Below are 7,500 nucleotides of genomic sequence, written 5' to 3'. Positions count from 1 at the left end.
ATGCGTTCTTATTTTCACCAAGAGTTAACCAGTACTCTCAGACTTTCATGCCTTCTCTGGTAAACTCTGGAACTCCCTGCCTGTGTCTGTATTTACAACTTCCTATGACTTGACTTCATTCAAGAGGGAAGTTTCAAGACATTTATTTTTTATACCATGTGGGCTTTTCACGGGAATTTATGGGCTAAAGGGGATACTAATTCTATCTAGGCTCTATGAGGAAGACTGACGTAGACAGGATTCGAACCCGTGCGCTTGGAGACCCATCAGATCCCAAAGCACGCACAGATCCACTGTACCACGGCGGTATCCTTCGGCTAATTATATCGGCTCTATAAGGAGACTGACAACAGAGTGGGCCTTTATAAAATTTTTGCTGCCCTTGGCCAATCCTCCTCTCTTAAATAAAAAAAAAAAAAGGAAAATACTTCATACAAAAATAAACACGCTAGTATAACAAAATGACAAGCAACTCCTAAAGAACTTGTAGGGTTGAAACGAGGCAGAGGAACGAATAGGGTGATCAAGCGTAGGTAAGGGTGGTGATGGAAAGGACCGTTAGAGCACTGACAAGTAAGTTAGGGTGAGTGAGAGGGCAGGAAAAGGAGTGAATGATTGTGCGGTGTTTAAGAGTGAGAAGGGGAGGGGGGGGAGAGTAGGGAGAGTAATTCACCTTAACGACCGTTCCTCTACCTGTGCATTGTGTCCTTACCTGCTAACTGATGCCTGTGTGTACCGCCCCACCTGTCACTCGCGACTCACACATTGTTACTTGTTCTCTATCACTCCCAGGGAAGAAAAGACTGAATATATATCCACCTTCTTCCCTCTCTCTCTCTCTCTCTCTCTCTCTCTCTCTAACGGCAAATAATAGAAAACCGCTCATTAGTTCCGGATTATGTTGTGGCGATTGTGATTTCCAGGCTGAGCAGTGGACGAGAGAGAGAGAGAGAGAGAGAGAGAGAGAGAGAGAGAGAGAGAGAGAGAGAGAGAGAGAGAGAGAGAGAGAGAGAGAGAGAGAGTAGCGCCATGCAGCAGAACACAGCCAAGAACAAAGACCACTTGCTCGCCTCACTGTCCAAGGTTAATAAATCCCTTGCGTCTCTTTGTTCTCCAATCAAAGAACGAGGTGCATTTTTCACAATGGCCAATTATGATTAACAACATCTCCACCCTCGCAATGCTGTTACTTGCTTCTGTTTCCTCCTTTTTTATCTTCATTATTTCTCCTCACCTCTTCTTCCACCTCTTCCTCCTCCTCCTCCTTCTCCTCCTCCTCCTCCTCCTCTTCCTCTTCCTCCTCCTCCTCCTTGCGATGTAATTTCTCTCGCATCATTTACTTTTACATTCTTCACTCACCGGAGGGAAAGAATGGAAGCTGTGAGGTAAAAAGTGTATGATATTCTACAGCAAAACTATTCAGGGGGGTATTGAACGCTTGATCTCTTCTCATCACGGTCATTAATGTATACTTCAATGTACACCCGACGTAATGATGAGGGTAATAATAAAAAAGAGCTTTAATGAAACAGAACTAAGGTCAAGGAGCTATTATACTCTCACGCTGAAAAAAATAATGACAATTGTAATAGAGAGTGTTATGACGAAACTGACAGGGAACTATTGGAACTATTATACTCGATTTACGTTGATTAAAAAGAAAAAAATACAATAATGATAGCAGGAAAAGCTTTTATTTCGAAATGTGGAAGCTATTATCATTTGAGGTACAGCTTTGAAAACATTACTTTACATAACGCTACTCATAATACAGCTTTGAAAACATTACTTTATATAACGCTACTAATAAGAGTTTATATAGAAGAATGATCAACTTACTGTAGCATTATTTCAGAAATGTTACTGAAAAACAAGTTATTAAGAAACGAAGCAAAACATCATTACTTCTACTGTTACACTAAAGTCAGACTCCTCGCGGCGTGCTCGACCTAAGGAGCAAACACCGTAACTCGTTAATTTGGTCGCCGTCTTCGTCAGCAAGCCCTCGTCAGCAGCCAGCGGTCCGTCACCACCAAACACACGCAGCTTATGAGCAAGAAAATTGAGCTTTTGCCAAATTACCGTCGCTTAAGAGGATGTCGCATTATCTTAGTTCAATCGCCCGTGAAATTGCACTTCCATCTTTTTACACTTAAAAGTTCGCCGCCACCTGCTGCCGCCGCCCCGCACTGCCCCCGCGTGGTGCTGCCGGGCCGAGGCTATCAATGTAACTGCCGATTGTTGTGATGGTCATCCATATCGGCCATCACATAACACGTCAGGAAGAGACTTAATGGGTCATTAAAGGCAAAAATTTGTATTGTTATAATGCAAGAAAAAAATAAAAAGAAATTGGCTTGTTCTTGCTGAGGAAAGGAGAAAAGTGGAACTAATAGGAAGACTCGCGCAGGCAACTCTACAAAGAAAGAAAAAGAGAAAAATAATGAATATTATAAAAGTAGGTATTTGATAAAGTAACAAGAATACGAAAAAAAAGAGAACAGTAATTAAGAAATAAAAAAAAACTATCTAAAAAAAAACATTTGAAATATTAAAGAAAAAGGTTACTATTTGACAATCACTAAGACACTAACCTCATTCTTCTCATTGCAACAGATTCTCGAGGCTGAGACCAATAAAAGAAAAAAAAAATATATAACACAACAAATTACACATAATATACTGTACAATAAAATCACTAGAGTGCCTGAATCTTTCCCCGATGCAATTCCACTTCGCTCACTGTTCATATGACTCAGCGGCGGTAGTGAGCGGAGGTGGGTTTGTGGCGGTGGCTGCGTAACCAAACCCCTGTCCTCTTGTGATATGCATCGCGCCGCCTTGAAACACTGCAAGGGGTGACCAAGCTGGACATCGGCGCGCACTCAGCTGCTTTGCCTCGCCTTGATCACTGCATCACCTCCCAATTTATGCCTCCTTCCCTTCGCCATGACCTGGGCAATCAGTGGCGGGGAACAGGCAGCAGGAGGAGGAGGAGGAGGAGGAGGAGGAGGAGGAGGAGGAGGAGGAGGAGGAGGAGGAGGAGGAGGAGGAGGAGGAGGAGGAGGGCGTAAGGAGGCTGTTGTAAGTGGTATGGATGGAGAGGAGAGAGAGAGAGAGAGAGAGAGAGAGAGAGAGAGAGAGAGAGAGAGAGAGAGAGAGAGAGAGAGAGAGAGAGAGAGAGAGAGAGAGAGAGAGAGAGAGAGAGAGAGAGAGAGAGAGAAACAAGCGTGAGGATGTTAGAATATCTGCACCAGGAAGGGAAGGCCAGGTTCTGTGAAACAACTGAAAGGTTTCACCCACAGGAAGGCCACGTGCTCAACTACAATACCCCAGAGACACGCACTGGCGGAGGAGGAAATGTAGGAAAAGTACAAATGGAGCCGTGCTGGAAAAGTCGAAGAAAAAAAAAAAAAACGGAGAGGAACAAAAAATACTGCATTCTTTCTCTGCAAAATACCTGAGACACTGATTCAAGAAAGCTGACACAGAGGAGTAAAGCTTAAGGAGAAATAAATCATCCATTTTTTGTAATGTGATCGTATAAGTTCCGTCCATGGAAGACTTTACATCTCTAGCAGTAAAGGGAGCGGCAGGGAAGCTTAGTAGGAAGTGTAAATGGAGGGGGCGCGGTAAGTAAGGCTTGAAAATGAAGGGAGGGGAGTGGAGAGGATAGGAAGGGAAATGGAGCCAAGGGGTAAGAAGTATGGGAAAGGAAGAGGGAAAGATTTGCTTCTTGTTGTGGGAGTGGGTATGTGGTGATGCTGGAGGCAAAGAGAAGGGAAGGGGAAGGAAGATAAGGGAAGGAAGGAAGGGAAGGGAAGGGAAGGGAAGGGAAGGGATGGAAAGGGAAGGGAAGGGAAGGGAAGGGAAGGGAAGTGAAGGGAAGGGATGGAAAGAGAAGGGAAGAGAAGGAAAAAGTAAGGAAGAGAAAGAAAGGGAGGAAGAAGAGAAGAAAATGGAAGGAAAAAGAAAAAGGAAGAGAAGGAAAGGGAAGAAAAGAAAATGGAAGGAAAAGAAAAGGGAAGAGAAAGAAAAGAAAGAAGAGAAGAAAATGGAAGGAAAAAGGAAAAAGGAAGAGAAACACAGAGAAAGAAAAAGAAAAGCAGAGAAGAGAAGAGGAGACGAACAAAAACACAAGTAAAAAAAAAAAAAAAAAAAAAACAGAAGAGAAGAGAAAAGAGAGGACGAAAAGCCAGTGCAGGAAGTCTCACCATCACACTGTCCTTGTCACCACCACCACTGCGCCGTGTGTGCCTTGCGTGGGAGTGTTGCAGTGGGAGTTATTTTTTCCCAAGCGACACCCACGTGAGGATTTGCTTGGCGTGAGGCGAGTACCAGCATTCATTCTCAATTTTTTCATAGCGTTTTGGTAAGTGAGCTTGTGAGTGTCGTGTGGGTGTAATTTTCTTCAGCTCTTCTATTATTGCTTCTATAATCGTATCCCCACCACCACCACCACCACCACCACCACCACTAACACTACTCCAATTAACACATTTTCTCTCCTTCTCGTGACCTTCCTCCCTATAAAGGCTGCATCATGACCTTCACCTCTTGACACTCGCGACCCCCAGACATTCAAGACACATCAGCTGACCTTTGCCTGGATGACCTTCCCTCCTGTACCCATTAACCTGACTCCTTCCTTTGTCCTCAAGTTTCTCCTACGGTTATATTTACGCTAATTTTAACATCGTTCGCGTGATGCTGTTTGTGTTGATGGTGAAAAGTTGGTTTATTGTTAAGAACTATGTTATTAGAGAGAGAGAGAGAGAGAGAGAGAGAGAGAGAGAGAGAGAGAGAGAGAGAGAGAGAGAGAGAGAGAGAGAGAGAGAGAGAGAGAGAGAGAGAGAGAGAGAGAGAGAGAGAGAGAGAGAGAGAGAGAGAGAGGGGTAGGATAAAAACCATAACTAACCAACTAGAACCACACAAACCTCTAATTCCTTTAACACATCGAGTAAAAGAGATAAAAAAAAATCAGAGAGCAATAAAAAAAACTATAAAAAAAACCTTCTGAGCCCACTTCACTAGTAATTTGTAGCCATGTCACTGAGCAGAGCAAACAATTCCAACCTTCATTAGCAAGACTTCAGAAACAGACGGCATGGAGCATCCGACGAACCAATAAGTTGAATATTTGAAGCATCGAAACCAAACACTGAAGCACAAGCCCTAGACGAGAGAGAGAGAGAGAGAGAGAGAGAGAGAACCACTAGTCTCCCACTTTCTCTTCTTTTTTTTTCTTTACGTGACTTCACATCAAGTAACAATTCCCAAGCCCGTTTTCTTTGACTCCATTTTCTTCGGAGCGGACACTGTCAACAGCAGAGTCATCTAAGGAATTTATAAAGCATTGAAACCAAACAGTAAGGAAACTCGTGCTATTTCCCCAAAACTCCATATCTAGAGAAAAATTGCACTATTTCTTTTGCCTCATTTCCTTCCGAACACGATCAATAGGAGGAGGAGGCGGAGGAGGAGGAGGAGGAAGAAGAGGAGGAGGAGGAGGAGGAGGAGGAGGAGGAAGAGAAGGAGGAGGAGGAGGAGGAAGAGGAGAAGAAAGAGGAGGAGGAAGCGGAGGAGGAGGAAGAGGAGGAGGAAGAGGAAGAGGAGGAGGAGGAGGAGGAGGAGGAGGAGGAGGAGGAGGAATAGAAGAAGCAGAAACAACAGAATCATCAGGAGGATGAGCAGGAGGAGGAGGAGGAAGAAGACGAGGAAGAAGAGGAGGAGGAGGAGGAGAAAAAGGAGAAATAGAAGAAGTAAAAACAACAAAATCACTATCACGAGGAAGAGGAGGAGCAGTAAGAGGAGGAGGAGGAGGAGGAGGAGGAGGAGGAGGAGGAGGAGGAGGAGGAGGAGGAGGAGGAGGAGGAGGAGAGGAGGAGGAATACATAGGAATACATAGGAAAGACGAGTGACAGGAGGCCTTGCGACCTATGACGAGGTCACTCGTTTACTATTCTACATCTACAGAAGCTACATACTTAATAGGAGGTAAGGATAGAACAGATGAAGCTCCTCCCCACCCACCACTTCCTCCGGTGTCATCCGGCAAGAAATAGGATTAAGACGAAAAATACACCCCGATTGCTGCGAAGGGCAATCGGGGAAATTTATACAGGAAAGATGGGAGAAAGAGAGTAGTAATGTAACTACTACTACCGATAAGAAAAAGAGATATTTAGCGTAACTACTACTATCGCTAAAAAGAAAAAAATATTATCGTAAACCATTTTCTCTATAAAACTTGTCTAATTTACTTTTGAACGTAGCTACCGTGTTAACTTAGACGACGGACGCTGGCAGCTTGTTCCAGTGTTCAACTATTCTTACGTTAAACAAGTTTCTTCGCAAATCAGTTTTAAATAGCTGTCCTTTAAGCTTCAAGCCGTTATTTATTGTTACTGATTGCGAAAGTTCAAAAAGATTTACGTAATCGATCTTGTCTATATTTTTAAGTATTTTGAACGTTTGGAAGAGGTCGAGGAGGAGGAGGAAGAGGAGGAGGAGGAGGAGGAGGAGGAGGAGGAGGAGGAGGAGGAGGAGGAGGAGGAGGAGGAGGAGGCGGAGGAGGAGGAGGAGGCGGAGAGGAGGAGGAGGAGGAGCAGAAGTAGGAGGAATAACAAGAGCAAGAAGAGGTGTAGGTTCAAGGAAGCTATGAATTACTTAAGTCACCCTTGTAATGTCACCAAGGGAAAAAAAAAAAAAAACACAAGAAAACTGGGAAAGAAAACGTGGGAAGATGTTGACGTGTAGCGGCGCCGTCTGAGAGTTTAGTACATTAAGCTTGGATTGTGTTATGAGGAGTAGAGAGTGTGGCGGGTCTCAACATGTCCTTCGCTCATTGCTCTCTCATTTCCTTTTACCCGCCTCGTGCCTTGCGTTGTGTTCTGTGATGCTGTGTTCGAGATAGATAGATAGATAGATAGATAGATAGATAGAGAGAGAGAGAGAGAGAGGGAGAGAGTAATATGGTTCTTGCTCTTATATTCTCTTGGTGAAAACAAAGCATAACAAGAAAGTGTGAAACTGAAGAAGTAGTGGAGGGTAAAAGGAATACGTAATGAAGCATAAATGACTGGGAAAGGACAAAAGGAGGAAGGAAGGAAGGAAGGAAGGAAGGAGAAAGGAAGAGAAAGAAAAAAATAACTAAGTAGTGACAAGGATGAGAAATGCAAGTGAGAGAGAAAGCAAGAAAAAGGTAATTAAATGAATGGCAGTAAGTTGGAAAATGAAATAAAAAAAAAATAAAAAGGGAGAAAGAAGAAAGTGAAAAAGGACAAAAGGAAAAGCAGTGACACAGTGATAAAAGAAAAAACATAAGATAAAATGGCATTAATTAGAGAAGTTAAAGAAAAAACGTAAAAAAAACAGAAGAATGAGAAATTATGAAGAAGGAAAATAATGATACAGAAGATGAGAAGGGAAAGAAAAGGAAAAAAAAGTGAAGGTTAATGAAGAAATTGAAGAAAAGACGCAGTAAGAGGGAAAAAAAAC

The sequence above is a fragment of the Portunus trituberculatus genome, chromosome 18, assembly GCF_017591435.1.
Source record: "Portunus trituberculatus isolate SZX2019 chromosome 18, ASM1759143v1, whole genome shotgun sequence".
In the NCBI taxonomy this organism is placed as follows: Eukaryota; Metazoa; Arthropoda; class Malacostraca; order Decapoda; family Portunidae; genus Portunus; species Portunus trituberculatus.
This window is presented reverse-complemented; position numbering follows the sequence as displayed.